Source organism: Canis aureus, chromosome 3, assembly GCF_053574225.1.
Source record: "Canis aureus isolate CA01 chromosome 3, VMU_Caureus_v.1.0, whole genome shotgun sequence".
NCBI lineage: Eukaryota > Metazoa > Chordata > Mammalia > Carnivora > Canidae > Canis > Canis aureus.
In genome coordinates, this window is record NC_135613.1 from 82,650,633 (window position 1) to 82,675,484 (window position 24,852).

Consider the following 24,852-nt stretch of genomic DNA (forward strand, 5'->3'; position numbering starts at 1 on the left):
GAAGGAAGGAAGGAGAATGAAAGAAAAAAAGGAAGAAAAAGAAAGAAAGAAAGAAAGAAAGAAAGAAGAAAAAAAAAAGAAAGAAAGAAAGAAAGAAGAAGAAAAAAAGAAAGAAAGAAAGAAAGAAAGAAGAAGAAGAAAAAGAAAGAAAGAAAGAAAAAGAAGGAAAGAAAGAAAGAAAGAAAAGAAAGAAAGGACAAATGAGCTTTTGAGAGAAAATATAAAGCCACCAGCTTTAAAGAAGTAAATAGATATTTCCAGCTGTGGAATCATTTAATAGAATTATTTAAAAGAAAAAGAAAAGGTGAAGGAATTTGAGCAGAAATAGCAAAAATCAAGGACCAAACGGAAGAGATTTGCAAAGACGGGATCAAAGCGATGAGTGATGAAGAGTTTAAGCAAGAATCAAAGCTCCAACCACAACCCTCTGGCAGTGAGCAAGAAAGAGGGTGGTGGCCATGAGCTCTGGAGACAGGACAGCAGGGTGAGGTAGTGCCGAAGGAGATGCGACATAGAGCATTTGTGTAGAGCTCCTTGAGGAGAAAGGAAGGAAAAAACAAAACAACACAAGGTAAGGTAGGACTGAACAGAATGTGGTTATTATTCAAAGCAGGAAGGATAAAATAATGTAGCAGGAGCCCTGGCAGCTCACAAAGTTAGGGGACATGGAGGGATTCGTGGAGAAGAGAAGCTATGGGGGCAGGGGGCAGGCCTCAATGCAGAGCCTTCAGTTACAAGGGTGACTGGGTTACCTCTGGCAGTGGATGGCAAGTGAGAGAAAGTCGGAAACAATTAGTATAAAGGAGGAGGGGAGGTATTAGTCACAGTTTTTGAAAGAAACAGGAAGATGATACTGTCAGAGATCAATAAAACCTCTAAGTTCCAGCTAGAAAGCTGTACCAGGAAACATGGCGAGAAGCCTGGCAAGTATGACAAGAACACGGGATGGGGCAGCCAGAGCACTCAGAGGCCAAGGAAGGGTTTTTGGTGTTGTTTGCTCTTGGTTTGTATCTCTGTACTTCAGAGAAAACTGCAGAATATCCTCAAAGGGGGAAATCAGGGGTTACTTATTCAAAAAGATGTGATGGATGAAACAAATACTTTCCCTCTAAGACGATGCAAAAAATACGTGTCATAGAAGGCGTTATAAAACCAGAGAACTCTGGGCAAAGTTTAAGTACAAAAATATCAGACAAGCTGATGAGTAAAACTGCAGAGAGAGCTATTTTTATGTTGTTGCCAAACCTTTCCTATTAGAATGTTCCTGTCAGATTCTGAAGAATGGGGAAGTGAAGAAGCAAAAGAAATCATGTGCAAGCTGACCACAGTCAGGTCTTCTGAAGATAACACTACATTTGCAGTAATAGAAGAAATGCTCCAGTAATGCAAACAAGGAAAAATATCCCAGAGGCGAAGGCATGAATTAACAAAATAAAATGAAAACCATCACAGTGCAAGTTGAAAGAAATTCCAGTTGTCCTGAAGATGTGGTTATTGAAAATGGACCAACAAAGATCCTCAGTGCATGCTCTGAAGAGAAGCTAAAAAAATAAAGTCATGAAAACAAAATAATAAAAGCAATAATAATAAAAATCGAGCAGGTGACTTTATAAAGTACCTGTTCTTAGTCAGACACTATTCCAGCTGCATCATAAACATTAGGTAGTAATAGAATCACAACAACCAACTAAGGTAGGTGCTGTTATTATGGGGGAAATAGAGACATAGAAAAATTAGCTAATAACTTGCCCAAGGTCGCACAACTATTAAGTAGCAAAGCCTGGATACAAACCCAGACATTTTGCGTACAGACTTTATTTGCCCACTGTGATTTGCTGCCACTGTAAACTCAAATGGGGGGCCTTGGGCAGCCTGGGGGGCTCAGCGGCTTAGCACTGCCTTCGGCCCAGGGCCTGATCCTGGAGACCCGAGATCGAGTCCCACGTTGGGCTCCCTGCAGGGAGCCTGCTTCTCCCTCTGTCTATGTCTCTGCCTCTCTCTGTGTGTCTCTCATGAATAAATAAATAAAATCTTTTAAATAAAAAAAATAAAATAAAATTGGGGCCTTAAGAAGCTTTATTAATAATACCTGCATAAGGACCTTCACATTTGTGAAGCTTCTGTATCATGATCCCATTCTTATATCACCATGAGAAAGCACAGAAAATAGTGTATCTCTTCCACCAATGAGCAGACAGATGGCCAGGGAGGACTAGGGGGTCTTACCCAAGCTCCCAAGGTTAAGAGCAGGTCTTTTGATTTAGGCCTTTTTGTCTTAACTCCAAGTTATATTTACTTTCCACAACGTAGCAACTGTCTGAACTAGAAGGCAAAGGAAGAATGATCAGACTTTCAATGTCAGCTTCTTAAATAGTACATACAAATATTGTTCACCAACCAACCAGTGGCAGACCAATGCTATGTACCTGTGGCACAGTAAGAGGAATTCAGAAGGGTGTGCTCACACATCCATGCCCACACATGTGTGTAGGTGTACAAGAATGGTGGCAGTAACCATGACAGAAAGAAGAAAAAGGAGAGGGAATACTTCCCATAGAATAACATGTAAGGAAAAACAGAACCCATTGTAGGTATTTTCGACTGTGTGAATGTCATGATACGAGGCCTGTGACCTGGTTAACTAAGAGATCAATTTTGTTGTTTGTTTTTCTGAGGGGTCTGTGGGGCAGGTTTAATGGTCATAAGGGACACAAAGCAGGAAAACACTAGTTAACAAGAGAGCTATGGGATCTTACAGAATGATAGTGGAAAAAAGAAAAAGAATCCTATTTATGGAAATCACAAATTTTGAAAAGCACAGAAAAGACCAGAAATAAGAGAAGCATACTTTGGAGAAGAGAAGAACTAAATCTCTAGAGGGTCTCAAGCTTTTCTACTTACCTTTTGGAAATTTTAAGGGGCTTTGATAAGGCAAGCTAAGAACTCTACTTAAGTTAAATGTACTTTAAAATGAAAATCTGGGACACCTGGGTGGCTCAGTCAGTTAAGCTTCTGACTCCTAATTTTGGCTCAAGTCATGATCTCAAGGTCATGAAATTGAGCCTCCCATCTGGCTCTGCTTAAGATTCCCTCACCCTCTCCCCCACCCTTCCTACTCATACGTGCTGTCTCTCTCAAATAAATAATATTAAAAAAAATAAAGAAAAGAATTGAAATGGAAGTTAAATGAAATTTGTGTGGAAATACTCTAAAAATCACTGAATGCTGTTGTGCTGTCAGATGTTATTATGGCTACGTTGCTGGTCTTATCACTGATGGTATTTCCTGCGGTGCCATCTCTGGCTGGCCACCACAGTGATTTACCAAGCTCTATCATGTTTAGGGGCTATGCTTCCCTTTATTTTTTTAAAGATTTTTTTTTTCTTGAGAGAAACAGAGAGAGTTTCCTCTCCATGCAGGGATCCCAATGCAGGACTTGATCCCAAGATCAAGATGATCCCAAGATCCCAAGATCACAATCTGAGACAAAGGCAGATGCTCAACCACTGAGCCACCTAGGTGTCCCTATGGTTCCCTTTTGTAGAAAATAGCCTGCTCATCTACCCCTCTGAAGATAGTAGCATGGAGATCATCCACTGATGCCAGTTACATATCCTATCTGAAGGAGACCGTGGGCTGGGTCTTTTCCACTTTTACCCAATATGAAATCTGAATAAATGGTCATAAGTTATAGCAAGAGAGATTTAGGTTTGAAATAGCAAAACAAATAATTTCTTGCTGTTTAACCTATTTAAACATGTTACTGAGGGAAATTGAGTAATATCTTTCCTTGAGATGGCCAGAAATAATTTCCTGCTTGCCTTCAGATTTTAGAAGAAGCCTCTGAGAGGTGGAGCAGGGGCTGTACAAGGGAGTGATTTCCAGTGACCTGTTCAACAACCCCTCCCGACTGTATTAATATAAATTCTGTCATCTGTGTATTAAGTCAAGATGTGCTATTAATCTAGACACTCACGGCGATGCCTCAATTCCATGGATCCTCAAGTAGCTTTAAACAGTTACTGCAATTTGAAGATTCTTTTCAGTTCTTGAAATTGTTGAGTACACTGGGAGTGAAAAACTTAAAAAATCTTAACTATTTCAGGTCATAAAGAAATCAATAATGGATCTCCCTGTTTTGAATTGCTATTTCATTTTCTTTTCTCACCCAAATGTTTTTTTGCCCAGGCTGAGGCAAATTAGTTTTCTTTATTCACCTCAAATATAGGAGCTGATGTTTCCTTCCTTATACAACTTCCTACTCAAATCCCCTCTCTTCCCAAAGGCTGTGAAGGCATTCTCTGCTCCCTTACCCTTTCAACCAGTCCCAAAAAGTTGTTTCCCCTTTCGTTAAGAGGTATAAAAATGTCAGTGCCACTGAAAATACAATATCTTTATTCTCATCGTCTAGGAGACAGGATGTGGTAAGGGTGTTAAGTGTCAGTCATGTCAGATTTCACTTCCTGCTTCATAATCAATCCAATATGGCTCTACCAAGGTCCTGTTCTGTCCCAGCCTTTCCAAGGAGATCTTGCTTCTAATCTGACCTGGGCTGCTCTCACTTCAATGACCCTGGGGAAAAAGTTAACAATACCTGGCAATAGCCCTCTCCTTCATCCACCTTCTGGCCCCTCTTCCATCCTCAGGGTTATAAAAATGAAGGAAATTTGTTACGACTGATTCACATGGCTTGGGAGTTGCTTGCTGAATGATTTCATAGTCTGGCTATTAGCTGTGAAGAAATATAATGTCATCCTTACATATCTGGTTTTAGTGGGGAGGGAAAGGCTCAAATGAAAGCCTCAGGAGAGCAGAAGGGAATGGAGAGAGAGTTAGCAGTCTGGGGACCGAGTCTGGTGATTTAGTGGGGTGATTAGATGAAATATTTATGGTGCTAATGTTGGAGTTTCGTGGTCCAGCATTTTTACTTGCAATTTGTGTGCCAGGGTAGAAAGTGACCCTGGGGAATTACCATGTTAATCCAGGTGGAGGGAGCTCGTTGGGAGGGAATGCACAGCATTTTGACTAGTTGATTTCCCTTGGTGGAGGGTCTAATGATGACTCTGGCAACCAAAAGCCAGTGCTCTTGGGTTCCAGTTTAGGTCCCATGACCACATTGATGGGTGGTCTTGAAGCAAAATACTGTTGTTAATTAGGAGGTGGGGCTCTGGGATCAGGCTAATGAAGGCTCATGCTCTGTGACCTTGTAAAAATAAATTCCATATCTCTGTTCTCCAGTTTCTTTAACCATAAAATGCAGATGGTAATTATACATAAATGAGATAATGTAAGAATTATGCTAAACGTGGTGTTTGACACATGAAAATGGTTCAAAATGCAAGAAAGATAGACAGTAGAAAAAATAAAGAAGTTCCTGGAAGAATTTCTTGATTCAACAGATGTTTATTGAGCACTTATTATGAATCAATATATGCCCATAGTATTTTGAAAGAGGGAAAGGCATCTTAGCCACAGATCCTGTGCAGATTACTTACATTCTCAATAGAAAGACAAAATACAACCTTTTTTTTTGGAAAGATTTTATTTATTTATTCATGAGAGACACAGAGAGAAAGGCAGAGACATAGGCAGAGGGAGAAGCAGGCTCCATGTAGAGGGCCTGATGTGGGACTCAATCCCGGGACTCCAGGATCGTGCCCTGAGCCGAAGGCAGACGCTCAACAACTGAGCCACTCAAAAGTCCTGACAAAATACAACTTACATATCAAGCTATATAAACAAGGAAAGCTTAGGAATTCAGGAAAGGGAGTAATTATTGTAAATTGGAGTAAAAAATATCATGAAATAATAGAAATATTTAGAGTAAGTTAGAAAATATTTAGTGGTATTTTAAGAAATTCTTAGGAAAAGAAGTTACAGAGTAAAAGAGAATGTGAATCTGAAGATATGGACTCAAATTCAGTTGCTTTGTCACCTTTTTATGTGTGATCCTTGGAAATCATTTTACATCTCCTCATTTGAGTTTCCACATCTGGAGAATCAATACAAGGTATAGCTCCGGGGTTTTATGTGCATAGAGCAAGATAACATGCATTAAAGTGCCTGTATTTGGTTCTGCACTAGGGAGCATTTCAAAGGGTAAATATGAAAATAGTACAAAGTGAGGGTTCTCTTCCTCCATCTTTCACACAGAGCTACAGCCCTTCATTTGATCCTATGTTCTTCTTGTGGAGAGGAACAGATTCATCTGGTTAAAAAGCAATTGTAAGTCTGCCATGGTGATTTACTGGATAACTTGTTGCCCCGTTTCTGCTGCATCATTTAGCCACGTCCCAAACCAGAGCTTCGACCAGTTATGGTTCAAGTGATGGAGCCCAACACTCAGATGGTCTGGCCTCTTTTCTTGATTTTCTAAGAGTTTCACTGGGTGACCCTGGTTGACTTACCCTCCACCTCTTACTTTAGTCTCCTGTCACAGAGAAGCAAGGAAGACAAATTACCTAATGCTGGAAGTTAGAAGTTTGGAGATTCTTCTAGAGATAAAGCCCTGTTTCAGTTTTACATGATTCCTTTGTACTGTGTTATCCTTCACTTCACTGGGTGACTCTGTCACCTCTAGCAGATCTAAAAGATCTTTAAGTAGTATGATAAAGAGACCTGGTGTTTTCCCTCCAGGCCACTCTTGGCTGCTTTTCTTGGTCTTCTTAATTTCACAACACACATCCCTCTCCTGATACAGTATTGTGCTAGAAATAAAAATATTTCAACAAATCCTAGGATCACAGAATATTTGATGAGAAGCTTCCTTGAACAAACCAAAATACAGTGATTTTTTAAAATGTAGTTTGAAATGGCAGTTTCTTTTGCATCCCATTTTTATTTTTTTAAAGGAATCTTCCATGTTTGTATTTATAACACAGACATTCCCTGTTTTCTACAGGCAAAGTTTTGATACCTCATGGCTATTTTTTAAAGTCCCCTTTGTATGTTTGGATGGAGTATAGGTATCTACATTGTATCAATTGAATTAATTATTTATTTATTTATTTTTTAAGTAGGCTCCATGCCCAGCACGGAGCCCAAAGCAAGCTTGAACTCACAACCCTGAGATTAAGACCTTAGCTGAGATCAAGAATTGGAGGCATAACAAACTGAGCCATCCAGGTGCCCCAATCTATTTTTTCAAATCATAGTTTTACTGAGATATAATTTATATACCATTTAATTTATTCACTTAAAGTGTATAATTCAGTGGTTTTTATATATTCACAGAGTTGTGCAACATCACCACAATGAATTTTAGAATATTCCATAGCACCAAAATGAAATCCCATACCATTAGTAGTCAGTCACTCCTCATTTCCTTCTGACTCCCTTCAGCTCAGTCTAGGCAACTACCAATCTATTTTCTTTCTTTATCTATTTGCCTATTCTGGACATTTTATGTAAATTGTTACATATGACATGTGCTCCTTTTGACTGGCTTCTTTTATTTAACATGGTGTTTCAATGTTTATTCATGCTGTAGCATGTATCAGTACATAATTTATTTTTATTGCTGAATAGTATTCCATTATATGGATATTACAATATAGGGACCAAAGGTGGGCTGCCCAAAATGTAGCACATGGCATATTAATTGTTTTGATTGGAGCTACTTAGGAAACAACCAGTGCAAGGACCCTCAAATCTTCTGTCCCCCTAGAAGCAGGAAATATATCTCTCATGTGAAAGCATCCACCCTGTACTAAGAAATAAAAAGTCATCCTTATTACCAGAGATGGGAACTTTAAAGCCAAGAAAGCTGTAGGAAACACACCTTATTACATTTTGCTGGTCTACTACCTCAGCCCAAATTCCACTTAGAATTCCTTATTAATAAAAAGAAAAAGAATTCCTTATTAATTAAAGCTCCCAAACATGTTTTCTGTATCCTGTCAATTTCTCATAATTTTATTGTCTCTTTGTTTAGAACATATGAAAACTGCCTGTCTTGATTTTTTCTCTAGGTCTCCATTTCTTTATTGGTCCTCTGTGTGCACATTGTAATACTTGTTTTTTTTCTTCTGTTGATCTATCTCTTGTAAATTTAATTCTTAGTCCAGCTAGAAGAACCTTGAACACAGGAAAACTTTTTTCTCCCCTTCACCACATTCTATTTATCCATTCATCAGTTGAAGATGTTTAAAGTGTTTCTATTTTTTGTCCATTATAAATAATGCTACTAGAGCATTTGTGTACATTTTTGCATAAACATGTTTACACTTCTCTTAGGCATCTGGAAGTGAGATTGCTGAATCACACGATTTATTCTTTGTTTCACCTTTTGAAGAGCTTCCTGATTTTCCAAAGAGGCTGCACCATTTTACTTTCTCACCAGCAGCATATGAGTATTCTAATCGGTCTATAGCCTCACCAACACATGTTTTTATCTGTCTTTTGATTGTAGCCATCCTGTTGGGTGTGAAGCCTTCTATTTCTTTACTGTTTCCTTTTGATCCTTTGACCTTATTCTTCATGACTGTAATTAAGAATTAACTCACGCTTATCTCTTCTTTAAAACCTAAATGATGCCTGGTCCTAAATATGTCCCAAGTCAGAATAGTTCAACTCTGGGAAATGTGGTAAGAGGAGAAAATGTTTACCACAGGGAAGGGTTAATGATTTTAAGAGGAGAAAGCACAGTCCAGGGGATCCCTGGGTGGCTCAGCGGTTTAGCGCCTGCCTTTGACCCAGGGCACGATCCTGGAGTCCCAGAATCAAGTCCCGTGTCGGGCTCCCTGCATGGAGCCTGCTTCTCCTTCCTCCTGTGTCTCTCCCTGTCTCTCTCTCTCTCTCTGTCTGTCATAAATAAATAAATATTTAAAAAGAAAAAAAAAAAGAAAGAAAGCACAGTCCAGTCACTCTTTCTAGACTTTTCTTTCCTGTATTTCTATCAGCATTTCCCCCAGTGGAATCAAGGGAAAACAATGAGAGGAGATAAAACCACGTGAAGCAAAAGAACAGTGCCATGTATTTACTACTTCACTGAACAAAGGACACTAGCAAAGGGGACTCACTAGTCTTCATACACAAAAGCTGAAAGCATCTTTCAAAGGCAACATGTTTTCTCTCTGTTTTCCTCACAGAACATAGCATGTCATGCGCATGATAGCTGATAATGTCAAAGAAAGTGGGTTGAGGTTATTAAAGGTAACATTAATAGGTATTAATAGATATCAGACATTGGAATGAGTACTTTATGTGTATTTTTGCAACAACTTGATAAATTATGTGTGTTGTGTTATTCCCATTTTACTCAGGAGGAAACTGAGGCAAAGATAATTTAAGAAATTTGTCTATGGCCACCCAACTAGAAATAGAAAGTAGCAAAAACAGGAACCCTATAAATTGCCCATTTTATCTCACAGACTCTGAAAAGATTTTATTGAATAAGTGGATAAATAGCTTCAAATGCAGTTTTAAAACATCTAGGGAAGGAAAAATAATATGTTTCAAAAAATAAAACATAAGTAAACAAAGAGACAGATGGAGAAAACTAACATGTTCTTATCTCTCTATTGATATATTAAAATGTAAATGCATCTATATCAAATAATTTAATATACATTTCCACAGGTTTTTCAGCTGAGATTACAATTAGTATAGAATCAATAGCAGTAGTTTCACAAATGCCATCTCCAAACTGTTCCTACAAAATCTCTGAAAACCTTCAATATTGAATCCAGTTGTTCCTTGGAGGGCTATCATCTGTGGTCGCAAGCAGTCCCTTCATTACAATAGCCATATGGTATCGAGATTCTTCCTTTCTTAGCTCAGGGCCCTCTTGTGTGTCTCCTTCCTGATAAGCCAGTTTAGAGTACCATACACTTGCCTTTCCAGCAATACCTGCCATGGAGTAGCTATATCCACTCAGAAAATCTGCACACCCTCCCAATCCCAGAGTAGAGCTCTTAACACCTAAACACCATGCAAGATTTCGCATAAATGCAGGTAGAAGACTCCAGTCCTAAACTTTATCACCAAAGCATCGATACAGAACTGGTTGTGTTCTAGAACCTCCCAAGAGATTATGACATTGTACAAACAAAACAGCTTAATTATCTTATCGCTGCAGCTTGACTTCTATAGGACTCAAATATCAGCCATTAATGCTGTCCTGGGGATTCAAACAGTCCTCTGGCTATTTCACACCTGTCCTTCTTTATGTAGGCTCATGCAACTTAATCCATTCAACTAGATTGTCAATTAGAGTGCTACTTGCTCCACTAGTTTGCCAGTAAAATGCAGATATATCCGACTCCCAGTTGTGGGTGTAGTTCAGGCTCAAGCCAAGACCACGTCTATATTATTTTTTAAACATATTATTTGAAAAATTTGATCATATATTTTTGTATAGTTTGGTACTAAGAGGGGGGAAACATTTTATACTCTGCCAAATATAATTTGAGAATTGCAGCTCAAATATTTTCCAACCCCAAATGCACCCAATCAAATAAGATTAGGATGATGGTTAGGAGGCAGCTTGTTAAAACATGAACATGCCAACCTCATAGAGATGGAATGTGTTTCATAGTTAAACAAACAAAACTGTGTGTGTGTGTGTGTCTATGACTAACAGAATCTGAAATTTAAGGGGTGATATTTAAGAAAAGCAACAGATTTGTGATTAACAAATAAACTGAATGGCAAAGACATACAAATCAAAACATAGATTAAGAGACCATCATCATTTTTATTTTTTAACCAACTAAGATTCATTGTTTTTTTCCTATACTTAAGGTATCAGGAATAGCAAGAAAAAGATAGCATGCCATACAAATTAATAATTCAATTCAGGAATTCATATTTTATAATAAAGAAAGGAAAAAAATATATTTGTAGCCCCCAGAAAGGGGGATTGAATCCTCCTAGGATTGTCAGTGATAGGTTCATTTAAGAAGCTGGCCCACATTAGTAGTTTGGCAATTATACAAGGTAGATCAAAAGACACAAAAGGTGCTAATACCACTAAATGACAAAATTTAAATAATTAGCATGAGTTATAGCATGGTGCACCTTCTGAAAAGAGCAATTCTGAGATGGGTTTAACCTCCTGTTCCATGTGGTTGGGCTGAGTGACACTGCCTTCCCAGACTCACTTAACTGTTTCTCCCCAAGCTCTTCATTTAGAGAACTAGCTGTACCCAGTATCTGAGTCAATAATTAACAGGGAACCAAACACTCTCCAATCTACTACCTGCTGGTTCCAGGGGTAGCTTTATTGCTGACGGCCCCCTATCTGTGTATGCAATCAACCCCTAATTTTTTGGCCCAGCCTCCACTTCCATCTTGGTTTATCATCCATCTATTTCATTTCCTGCTGAGCCCAGAGTCCTAACTCAAACCAACCTGCCTGTCTAGGTCTGAGTCATGGGTCTACTTGCCACTCGACTCTGTTCATAATCAGAAACTTGATTCTATCTACCAGCCTGAATTCAGGACCTTTTACTTTCTGAAAACTCCTGCTTTGGGGCTTGCCCATCAGATGGGCAGCCATTGCCATCAATGCCACTTAGGCTTGAGCTTTCTTCCTTCCACATTGTATAGTGAAATGCAGACTCCCCCCTTTAGGGACATTCCCAAAGCCCCTGTTGAATCTTCCCCTATTCTCCACCTACTATGCAACTCACACCTCCCCTTGAGCTCCAGCTTTAGCCAGCAGCTTCATGAATGTCTCCATTCACAGGTATGACTTATGGTCTTCACAAATTCAACACACTCATCTGAAAAAACTCAGTGATGCCTCCTGGCCACCTTAATAAACCCCAGCTCCTCTCTATTGCATTCTATGGTTTCTGTTCAGTTGCCCACGCCAGAACCTAGGGACTTTTCTCAATTATTTTCCCTCAATAGCTACCAGTTAGTTATTAGTAACTGCTGAGTCTGTCAACTACATTTCTCATATTTTCACTCCCTTTCTCCCTCCCAAATCTTACTGCTATGGTTCATGTCACAGGCATTGCTTCCCAGGCTCTACTCAGAGCTTCCTGTGTAGTACTGCAGTCCATCTCTTCTTCCCATACGCCAGTCCATGTGGTGGACTGCAATGCTCCTGGAGAACATCTCTGAGTCTACCATTTTGCTAGCTTGTCCTGAGATGACTCGCCACTGTCTGAAATGTTAAGGGACAAACTCCTAATACAGAACCTAGGACTTTAGTCTTTGTAATCTGTTCTCCAGCCCAAATTATGGAGCGTTTCCCAAAAATGACTGTGCTTTCCCCTCATTGTTTCCATTGCCAGAGTTATCTGCCACCACAGGAAAATTATCTTTCTTTGAGGAATTAATTCTACATTTGCCTCCCCTGTGAAGCCTTTTTGGACAATCTGTATAAACACACACACGCGTGCACACAAACACATGCACACGCATGCACTTCCTAGGTTTCTCCCATGTGTTATCCCCCTAACTTGTACCTATTTTAATTGGAGCACTGAACTGTATGTACTACTGTCATTTTTTTGTTGTTTATCTCCTGTCCTCTATGCAACACACTGTTTATGGCATCCCCAATTATTCTACATCTTATTTGAGGATTCTTCAATGATAATGCTATTGACATTTTGGACCAGAGATTCTTTGGCTTTGGTGGGATGTTCTGTTCATTGTAGAATATTTAGCAGCCTCCCTGGCCCTTACCCACTCGTACTAGTGGAATACTCTCCCTGACTTCCCTACTGATGACAACTAAAGATATCCTGATATTTCCAAATGTTCTTTCCAGGAGGGCAGGGCATATAGCAAAATTGGCCCTTCATGAGAACCACTGAAACCACAAAGTTGTGCATACTAAATTAATACTTCAATGAAAGAAAGAATAAGGAAAAGAGAGGTAGAGGGAGGAAAGAAACAGATGAAGAAACATATGAAGGGTGGGATAGAAAAACATCTAACAATATGGTTATTTATAAGGAAAGCCACAAATTACACTCAGCCCAGGATCTGCTGGCCTATAAGCTCAACATTAAACTATCTATATCTACTGATATCCTAGTAGTGATAAGGCACAAGCAGGAAACACATGTACATAGAAATATGTCAGAGATAGGCTAGCAAGAAGAAGGGTGGAGAGAGAAAGCAGATCAGAAGAGCTGCGCTGGTAGTGGGAAGTCACGCATCCTCAGGAGCACCTAAGTTGCATCATGGGCATCAGTGAGGTGCTGTGTGGTTAGGAGCACAGGCTCTGAAACCAGGTGTCCTGGCATCATACCTGGCTCCACCTCTTACTATCTAATTCCAGATTCCTCACCTGTAAAGTGTATATAACCACAATGCCTATATCTCAGGCATTTGTGAAGGATATATGAGATGCTCCATATAAAAAAAACATATTTAGAAAAGTGTCTGACACATTTTAAGTGTTTCATAATTGGTAACAATACATAGGCTCTTCTGCGGTTATTTTTTCCATATAGTTTAATGGGCCCAGATTTGGACTACAAATTTTGTACTCTCAAATTGATAATAATGTAGGAAAATGATGGATCCAGGATATAGCTGTAAAGCCACCAGGAAATAAACAATTCTTTGGCATTTATACTGTCAATGATTTTGCTTCAGGGTTTGGGTAATACATTTGTGTTTTCAGCCCACGTATCCTAGTATTTTTATTATCTCTATGTAATGTATAATTTGGAAGAAAGTTTCAAGTCAAGCATTGAGTCTTTTGGCTCTCTCTGTCCCTTGGTCACACTTGGCTTCTTGCAGAAGCCATTAATCAAGAAACACTCAGGTACAGAGCTTAGAAGAACTGGTATAGGTCTGGGCCTGAGAGAAGCTAATGTATTTACAGCTGTTGACCTAGTCATAAATGTCGTCTTCAAGCCAGGAGCCTTGGACGCTGGGGATTGGATGCAATAGGATAGGATAAAGATGGTGAAGTTCCTCTAAAGAGGAGGGTGGAACAGAGGCAGGTCAGAAGTGAAGATTGGCCTAATCATTCAATGTGTGCATGAAGAGGGCACCACATTCCTACTGGTGCAGTAGTGGCTTTGGGCTCTAGTGGGGAGGTGAGCTTGTGCCTAAATCAAAGTGTGAACTTTACTCTTAGTGAGAGGCTCACGAGCTGATGTAACGCAGGAGTCAGTCTGATACATGAAAGTCCCTGTGGCATTTAAGAAAACAGCAGCTGTTTATTTCCTTTCATATTACCCTTCCTTCTGGTGCAGAGAGGCTAGGATTGGCCAAGCCAGCACAGTTGAGTGCAAAGAGTACTTTTCAGAAGTCCAGTCCTATTTTGCTAATACCAGTCTTTTCAAAACTGTCATTTTTGCCTCCCTAGTAACGGGAGATAGTTGGACTTTCTAATTTCTAAAACTCATGATTTTCTGTGACATGACTCTGAGAGTATGGCAACAAAGAACAAATTGTTCTGTAATATACGGGAGGTTTTTTCAGCTCTCTGGATTCCTGCCTCCCTTGACTGCAGTAACCATCTCTGAATTGGGTAGGGAGAGCAATGCTCACTCGTTATCTCTGCCCCATCATTCTCTATAAACCTGAGCTTCAGTTTACAGAATAGGCAAATAATTACCCTGATGTATTTAATATTCTCCTTTTTAAATATGCATCATAGAAATATTTCTCTTCTTCTGTAGAATATATCCTACCTCTGTCATCCCAATGTATAGGGGCTAGATTGTTAAATCTCATATTGTGCATATATGTGTGCATGCACATGTGTGTGTCCAGGGTCCAGAACAAGAGGAACAGAGAAGGATAAAGCACTGGTGTTGTGAGTGCCTATAGGATGAGAACACAAAGAAATTAGAAAACCAAAAATGCCTTACTCTCTGATCATCATTATACTTGTGTGTTTATTTAAAAAAAAAAGATTTTATATATTTATTTGACAGAGAGCGAGAGCAAGAGCGGGAGCAAGAGTGAGAGAGAGCACACACAAGCAGGGGGAGCAAGAGAGGAGTGAGGCTTGATCTCAGGACCCTGGAATTATGACCTCAGCCACAGGCAGGTGGCTAGCCAACTGAGCCACCCAGGAGGGCTTCTGTGTTTAACTTTCTCTCTACCCTCCACATTTTTCATGCACATGCAAGTTTGCTTTTTGGTTCTAGAGCAGTGTTTTAGTAATTTTCATGTTCCCTCCTGACATTCACACATAGTAGGTAAACTGAGTTAAACCTCTCCGGCTACTTTCTGGAACTTTACCAATGATTCCTTTGGGCTAAGCCTTATTCCTGGTCATATATTCTTCTTTTAATAAAGTATATCTAAAATATGAGACACTGTTCAAAATACTTGACATTCTTATGATAACTGTACAAAGTAAATACTACTGCCATCTCTACTTTAGAATTAAAAGAAGATTTTTTTTTTTTCACACAGGGATGTTAAATAACATCCCCTAAGACACAAAGATGGTTAGTGGTGGAGCCAGGATTCAAGGCCAGACAGATTGGCTCAAGACCTCATGCTGTTCCCCTGTCTATGGTTCTGTCTGGAAATTGAGATGATTAGGAAAAAGCAGCATATTAGCTATTAAACACTTCTACATGAATAGAAGACACACTTATAGACCCCTGGGATCTGGGATAAGAAAGAAGGTAAAATGATAAGGTAAGGAAAAACTCGTAGCATTGAATACAAAATTTGTCTATTATATCTTTATAAAAGGACAGTGAGAGTGGTAAGAATTTCTTTATCGCTGGCTACATGTATACCACAAAACTGTGACAATAAAGCACCCTAATCAACTGGCTTCAATCTACTCTTTCTGCTCACATTCACATATATATTCATCAGATGCCTGTGGAGCTTCAAAATGAAGACAACAAAACAAAACAACCTCAAAAACAAAAACTGGGGGGGTGGCGCGGGGCCTGGGTGGCTCAGTCGGGTAAGCATCTGCCTTTGGCTCAGGTCATGATCCCAGGGTCCTGAGACCCAGCCCCATATGGAGCCCCCCACCCAGCAGGGGGTCTGCTTGGGATTCACTTCTCTCTCACACTGTCTCTCAAATAAATAAATAAAATCTTAAAAGAAAAAAAGCAAAAACTTGCATATGCAAAATTTTGCATGTCCGCTAGTAGACATGAAAAATGGTACAGATAATTTGGACCACAATTTGGTAGTTTCTTAAAGAGTTAAACATATATACTTAATTTATAACCCAGCAATTAGACTCTAATTATCATCTATTTCTATTATAAATAGAAATAAAACCTTGTATCTACACAAAGATTCATTCCATTATTCACAATAGCTGAAGCCTGGGAACAATCCCAGTGTCCATTAACTGGTGAGTGGGTAAATAATTTGTGGTATATCCCCACAGTAGAATACAACTCAGCAGCAAAAATAAGTGAAATCCTGGCACATGTAGCAATGAGGAGGAATTTGAAAATCACCATCCTGAGTGAAGGAAACCAGACAGAGTTACTCTACATTGTGTCACTTCGTTTTTATGAAGGCTGTAGAAAAGGCAAAGTTAGGCAGAGAGCATAAAAGTGTTTGTCTGAGCCAGGGTGGGAACAATTAATTAACTATAAATGTCTACAGGTAACATTTTCAGGTAATAGAAATATCCTAAAATTGGATTATAGACAGGACACCTGGGTGGCTCAGCGGTTGAACGCCTGCCTTTGGCCCGGGGCGTGATCCTTAGAGACCCGGGATCGACTCCCACATTGGGTTCCCTGCATGGAACCTGCTTCTCTCTCTGCCTGTGTCTCTGCCTCTTTCTCTCTGCGTGTCTTTCATGAATTAATAAATAAAATCCTTAAAAAAATAAAATTAGATTATAGCGATGGCTGTATAAATGTACAAATTTGGTAAAACAACGGATTGCCTTCTTAAAATGGGTGGATTTGATGGTATGTAAATAATAATGGAATAAAGCTGCTTAAAAAACATTAAAGTCTACAAATGAACATAAGAAAAGGGAAGGACAAATAAGATTAAGAAAAAAAAAAAACAGAGAGGGAGGCAAACCATAAGAGATTCTTAACTAGAGGAAACAAACTGAGGGTTTACTGGAGGGGATGTGGGTGGCGGGATGGGGTAACCGGGTGATGGGCATTAAGGAGGGCCCGTAATGTAATGAGTACTAGGTGATACATACAACTGATGAGTCACTGAATTCTACCCCTGAAACTAATAATATGTTATATGTCAATTAACTTGAATTTAACTTAAAAAAATAAGTCTTCATCTGAATTTACTGAACCAGAGTTTCCAGGTACTATTTTTTTTAATTATGGGGAAATACACATAACATAAAATTGATCATTTTAACCATTTTTAAGTGCACAATTTGATGACATTAAGTACATTTACATTTTGTGCAGCAATCACCACCACCCATCCACAGAACATTTTCATCATCACTTACTGAAACCCTGTACCCATTAAACAATAAGTCCAAGTCCTCCCCACCACCACCACACACACCACTCATTCCTGGCAACCACCACTTTAGTGTCTATGAATTTGCCTACTCTAGATACTTCAAATAAGTGGTACCATGCAAATATAATGCATATTTGTTGGTGTCTGGCTTATTTCATAGCATAATGGTTTCAAGGTTCGTTTATATTGTAGTATGTGTCAGAATTTCACTCCTTTTGAAAGAATGGATTTTTAGTCAATTGCCTGTACATGCAACATTTTGTTTATCCACTCATCTACCAATGAACATTTGGCTTGTTTCTACTTTTTGGCTGTTGTGAATAAAGCTGCTAAGAACATCGGTGTACCCTGGTACTGTTTTTAAAATATGCAATTTTTCTTCTGGAAGAAGGGAATCCATGGCTTTAATTATATTTTCAAAGGGGTTTGTGATCCAAATTCTAGCCATGTGGCTGACTACAGAACACATAAATAAATAAAGACTTCATGAATTTTTTTTTCCCTGAGTGAGGGATGAGTTCTAGCAACTGGGAATGGGTAATAAATATACTTACTAGAATTAAGGGACAACACAGAAGCATTGACTATCTTATTAACCCTTTGTGATATACCAGGCACTGTACCAAACACTTTTTATTCATCTATGGTATTTAGCTCTTAGGACACACGTATGATCCATATCTGTGAGGCCATGGGAAACAAGTAATATGTGCAAGGTTAGTAGAAAATTCTATCCAAACTCAAACTTTTTTTTTTTTTTTTTTCTGGTGCAAAGGCCATGTCTGCAACTATTCTACAGTATTACCTCTGGAGAGAGACTTTTTGATTCACTCGAGTAGTTTGAAAATGGCTATAAGGTGGCAATGCATTGTAGGAAAGACTGATGCTTTAGTTCAGGAAACAAAGCAAAGATCTCACACACTTTGAAGTATAATGAGCAGAATCTGGCAACTAGAAGGAAGACTTACAACTTAAGCAATAATTATGTTTTCAATCTGATTTGGGACCTTCTTCAAAAAAGCCAACCCTTTGGAATCAATCCAGTTCTATTCAAACTAAATCTTCTTAAATTTCCTTGTACTTTCTTCCCCACATCTGGAGCAGAGAGGAGAGGACACTTTACCATAGCAACAAGGCCTATGAGGTCTTTGGCCAAGACCTTCTTTTCAGGAATTCTCTACATGAATCCTAGGCAGGTGTTAGGAGAGCAGATACAAGAAGCTGTGTGTATTTCTACTCCTAAGTCAAAGTGGTCTTTCCCACCAAAACATTCACATTGGTCTGGAAGCGAGTCAGGCAGCTAGCTCTTTTATGGATGGAGATTGCATTCAGATGCAAATCAAAGTCTTCTAGGGATACATTGGTTTTCCTAGCTTTGACAGCTGCGTCCTCACCAGGGGTTTCAAATAACTCCCTTGACTGCAGCTAAGTGATTCTCCTGTTAAAATGTAGACATCTGTCTATTCCTTTCCGGGGCTTTGTTTTCTGAGCCTCACTTTCTATTAATAGAGAAGTGGGGGATGAATACCAAGAAGGGGAGAAACCACTCAAGTATAAGGCTATAAGGCTATCTTGTAGCCCAGGAATCTGATCAAAAATGTCAGTTTGGGAAGTAAAGTAGAACAGAGGATGAATACATATATGATTTCATAAAAGCAACGTGGCTCAGGGTAGTCCTGCCTGAATTGCTTTGGATTTGCATCCCCTTATACTAAGGCACGCCTGCTGCATTTCAGGCTTGTGACATCTCAACTAGAACCTGCATCTTGTAAGGGACAGAGGTGTGTTCCCATCATCTTTGCGTCCCTTTCACATCCATCCTCAAACACCCAAACTTTATTTTGGCGATAATACTTCAGAGGTGTTTCTGTTTACTTTTTACTACATCATCAGGAATAACATAATATTTAGTTTACTCACTTTAAGTGATATTACGATTGATAAGTAGTACCTTTTTTTTTTCCTGCTATGTATTGATGATACACACAGAAAAATATCTCAAGAGGATCAACTTCTTGTCACTGAGGTCTGTGCTTCCTACAAACCCACGGGGAAGTTAACAGACTGTTCTTGTTTTAGTTCTACATCTCTTAAAAGGGTTAAATGATTGTTCTCAAAGGGGAAAGAGACATAAATTTGTTCTATTAGAGGAAGGGAGAACTTATTAGAGGTGGTATCCTGCTCATTGGGAAATAACAGGTTATGGGTTATAAGATAGCAAATACCACACCGCCTAAAGGTATCAAACCCAGAGATAGTTCTCTGGAGCTCATGGAGGCTGGGCACTAGACATCACGGTTTAGAGAGCTGTGGTAAGGATCCATGTAACAAACTTGCATTACAACTGGCATCTCTGTATGCCCAGTGACCTTGAAGAGCCCTCACATTCTTGACTATGGCATTGTATGCAGAGGGTGATGACTGACACGAGTGTAGATCAATAATCATGGGCCTTCTTGCTCATTGCCACTTGGCCTGCATCATCTCAGCCTTTGCACCATCACAGAAGGAGGAGGGAGCCACAAAAATGATCTGTATTGCGCATCCTAAGGACTTCAGTGAGTTCAGTGAGTAAGGCCTTGGAACCAGATTTGGTTTGACCTAGCCAGGGTATGATCATTATACCAACATTTTGTAATACTTTCTATGGGCCAAGAACTGTTCCAAGTACTTAGGGTCACTAACACCAGTCATCCTTATGTTTAAACATGGGGAACTGTGGTACAGAGAAGTTAAGTAACTTATCCAAGATGGCACAACTAGCAGGTGCAGAGCCAGGACTGGGAGCTCAAGCAGTACTGCTCCCAAATCTGTGAGTCTCAGGTAAATGAGGCACTCCCATTAGGAGTTTAAGAAAAAGGATGGGACACTTTCTTGTCAAATGAGACTCTGTCCCTCCCCCACCTCCACACTAACCTTTTTTCAGGAAATATGCCTATGATTCTCTTGATTTACCCTTAGGTAATTATAGGAATAATGTTCAGCTCGACAAACAGGTATTGTGCTGGACTGAGGTCCACTGGAAGCTATCGATGGACTACTCGTAGTTGGTGGGAGCAACTTGGACCCAAAAGAATGAAAATCTTTCATATTTCTCCTCCCTTTCCCCCACATCTATGTTCTTATTCCCGAGACTCTAATCTACCCACTGCTAGTCTAGACAGCAAAGAATGACTGAATACCCAACACCTGTTTAGCCTAGTAGATTCTAATAGCCATACATGTTGTGCAAGTGGAGTCTTATGCAGAGGGAGTAGAACCAGTCAGGACCTCAGTCCTGTTTCTTTCAGGCAATACATGTATATTTCTTCTTTTTCTCTCCTTCTATCTTCCAAAACTTCCTGAGGAGAAGCCACGTCAGCCCCCAAACAGCGACTCAGCCATTTCAAATACCCTCCTGCCCTCTCGCAAACAGCTTTATGCTCAAGCCAACAGCACAGCCTGGGAGGTTTGTGGTGCTAGTGGATTGCCACTGGACCCTGTCCAAACCCCAGCAGCCCGTGCCCGAGCAAGGTCTAATGGGATACACTGTCATACTGCATACGATTTATTACACCTGAGCCTTTTAAGAGCAAAAGAGGCATTCCATTTTCTTCCTTTCTCACCCTGTGATTTCCACCTCATTACTAAGGTCAGTTCGTGTGGCCTAACCAAAAGAAGAGCTGATGAAAATCGGAATGTTTTCTCCAGAGAGCCCTCAGTTCCCCTTTCATCTTTCTGTTCTCCTCCGTCTTGCTACCTAAACCCCTCTTGTCTTTCCACCTCATTTTGTTTTTTTTTTTACTTCCATTTTTTCTTTTTCTTTATTTCTGTCCCAGTGCCGCATTCTTTTTATTTTTTAAAAGATTTATTTATTTATTTATTTATTTATTTATTTATTTATTTATTTATTTATTTATTTAAAAGAGAGAGGAAGAGTGCATGCATGTGCAAGCAGGGGGAGAGGGAAGAAGAGAGGGAGAGAGAGAATCCTCAAGCAGACTCCCTGCTGAGCACAAGGCCCAACCCAGGACTCATCCCATGACCCTGAAGTCACCACTGAGACCCCCAGTGCTCCCCAGGGCCTTCTCTTTAGAAGAACACTGTATGTGGACACCTGGGTGGCTCAGTGGTTGAGCATCTGCCTTTGGCTCAGAGTGTGATCCTGGGGTCCTGGGATTGAGTCCCACATCAGGCTCCCTGCAGGGAGCCTGCTTCTCCCTCTGCCTATGTCTCTGCCCCTCTGCGTGTGTGTGTGTATGTCATGAATAAATGAATAAAATCTTTAGGAAAAAAAAGAAGAACATTGTATGGCTAAACAAATAGCTTGTGAATCCTTCAGATTCTTCATGGTTTCAATTGTTACCTCATAAATACAAATATAATTTCTTCAAAACTGGTTTGTTACCTCAGGTTTTGAAGTTGTAATAAGAGCTGATTTGAGGAGTGTCAGAGGTGGATCAGGAGATCAGTTCAGAGGCTCCTGCTCCATCTGAGCAAGAGATGGAGGTGGCTTAGAGAATGAGGATGGAGAAGCCCAGACACACTTAAGTATTGAGAGCGAGGCAGGCAAATTGGTATGGGGAAACTCTTGCCTAAGAAAACACCTACAAGTGGAAATTCAAGTTTGGCCAATTTCTAAAATAAAAACAATCTAATTAGAGCTAGTGTCATTCCTACTCAGTAGCAAAGAGCAATGATACTGACATTTTTGTGCAGCTGCCTCCTGAAGGATAGGAAGACAGCAAATGCACCACACATGAATAATGAGGCAGACTATTTGTCCCAGTGGCAAAATAAATTTATAATTTTTAAAACAAGCTCAAGGGAGAAATATGCTTCCAGTACTATAGGCTTATAATTTGTTGTTTGGGGAAAAAATAAAACTTGTTTTTTGGTTTTTTTTTTAGGTACTTATTTCACAAGTGAATAATAAAAGGAACCAGGCAGCTGGGCTCTCAGTGGTAGTGAGGCTGAGCTTGAATTATAACTCACATAGGACATAAGGTCAAAGGAAGACCTCCCAATGCCAAATCTCAAAACAGAAGGAAAGAAGCTACCATGAGTGACAGCAAAAATAATAAGCAGTATAATTTTTCCTCCAAGAGCCTCATATATTAGAATGTTAATGTGCAAAATGTTAAGTGTTAAATAGTTTAATTGAATTGGGAATTTGAAACATGAATAAGGAATGATAGAATATTTGAAAATAATCCTAAAGGAAATTAATTATAGGAATGAAATTATTTGTCATTGACATTTTATAAAATCAATAGCTACCTTATCTTTTTTTTTTTTTTTTTGAGAGAGAGAGAGCTAGTGGGGTGGAGGGAGGGGCAAAGTGAGAGAAAGAGGGAATCTTAAGCAGGCCCCATGCTCAGCACGGAGTCCAAAATGAGGCTCCATCTCACCACCCTGAGATCATGACCTGAGCCAAAATCCAGAGTCAGAGGCTTAACCATCTGAACCACCCAGAGGTCCCTCAATCGATACTTTAAATAACAGGTTAGACAATACTTCAGGGAGAGTTGGTGAACTGAAAAATGAATCTAGAGAACTTATCAGGATTCCAGGGAGACCAAGAGATATGAAACATAAAGAGAAGGACATTGAGGGAAGACTGTGAAGCACTATCAAAGAGTTGATTGAAAGTCAAGAAATAATGGAAGAAAATCATTATTTGATGAGGAAAAGGCTGAAAATGTCCAGAAAAGATAGAAGGAAAAGAAAAAACAACAACAAAATCCTCTTCTTTGAGAAGCTCAAAGAATGTTAAGAAGAATAATTAATAATAATAATAATAATAATAATTAATAATAAATCCAGTAAAACTGCAAAACACAAAAACCAAAAAGATATTACAGACTCCCAGAATGGTGTGCCTTAGTGGCTCAGTTTGTTGAGCATCAGACTCTTGATTTTGGCTCAGGTCATGATCTCAGGGTCCTGGGATCAAGCCCCTCATCAGGCTCACACTCAGCAGGGGTCTGCTGGAGATTCTCTCTCTCTGTCTTTCTCTCTCTCACTCTCTCTCCCTCTGCCCCTCCTCCCACTCATTCTAAATTAATTAATTATTTTAAAAAATATTTTAAAAAAATAAAGACTTCCAAAATAAAAACAGATTGCCCATGAAGGGATGACAGAATTAGAGCTGACTTTTCAGAAGCATTTGTGGAAGGAAAGAGACAATGAAATAATGATTTCAAAGTTCTGAGGGAAACTCATATAAACTGTTGTTGAAGAAAAAAGTGAAATAAAGCCGTTGTTTTAAAAAACAAAAACTGACAGCGTTGACTCAAGTGATTCTAACATAAATAATTTCTGAAAGAAATACTTCAGTAAAAGAAAATAATCTTGAAGCCTTCAGGTGAAATAAAAAATAATAAATTGGTTTACACAATCATAATAACAACAATGTCTACTTGAAGAGGTAAAACACAGTTCTAAAATATTGGAAAAGGTAAAATGCTAAGATGGAATAATGGTATCAAAATTCATATTGTATAGTAATTTCAATTCCACTACTATTAATTTATTATTCAGACATAATAAATTAAATAGCTTCTAAATATATTTAGAAACTACTTAAAAATGGAACTAGTAAAAAAATGGAACTAGTGTGTTACTTATAAAACAATAGAGTGAAAAAGAAATATAAAAATTCAATAAACGTATTCAAAGTCAAGAAACTAATGAACATAAAAGGAAGACATGGAGAAAACAAAAAATGTTAGAAATCATAATATACAATATATATAAGTATGCAATATTCATATAATATATACATATATACATACACAATTACAACAAAGCTTTTAAAAAATGACAAACCTAGCTAAATGCTTCTTATAAGAAATTACTCTAAAAATAGAAAGGCACAGAAAAGTTGAAAATTTTAAAAATGGAAAAATATATATTGGATACATTTTACTTAAAAATGTAGTATTTTACTATTTAGTAATAGAATTCAGTCCTAGCTTGAGATTTGAAAGTACATTTAAATTTAAAGTAAATTATTGAAAATATTGATCTACAGATACAGAGTATACCAACAAAATTTTTTTTAGCTTTTCAATTCACTAGCATACTTACAAGTACATACAGTCCATGCATATAATAATAATAATAATAATAATAATAATAATAATAAATAAAGTCTCATTGTACAGGAAGTAAAATTTAACAGGCAAAAGAAATTGACAAGCTCATCAATAGGGGAAATATTTTAATATATCTCTCTTAATAATTAATTGATCAGTTAGAGAAAATAAGTAAGTTTATAGAACAGAGATGGAAAACTATGGCCCACAAACCAACCTGTCACCAGCTTTTGTGAATATAGTTTTATAGGCACAAAGACAAGACCATTGTTTATGTATTGTTCATGGCCACTTCCCTGCTAAAATAGCAGAGCTGAGCAATTATAAAAGAGACAGTATTGCCCTCAAAGCTTAAAATATTTACTATCTGTTTTTTTTTACAGAAAAAAAACTTAACAGCTAATGA

At 38.7% G+C, this 24,852-nt stretch overlaps 1 long non-coding RNA gene across 1 annotated transcript; it reads left to right on the forward strand.

The window, feature by feature from the left end:
• The first annotated feature begins 252 nt into the window (after positions 1 to 252).
• Positions 253 to 1,594, forward strand: LOC144306021 (uncharacterized). The gene is made up of 2 exons (XR_013373049.1): positions 253 to 571; positions 1,258 to 1,594. It is a non-coding gene; the product is annotated as an uncharacterized LOC144306021 (long non-coding RNA).
• Positions 1,595 to 24,852: the final 23,258 nt, after the last annotated feature.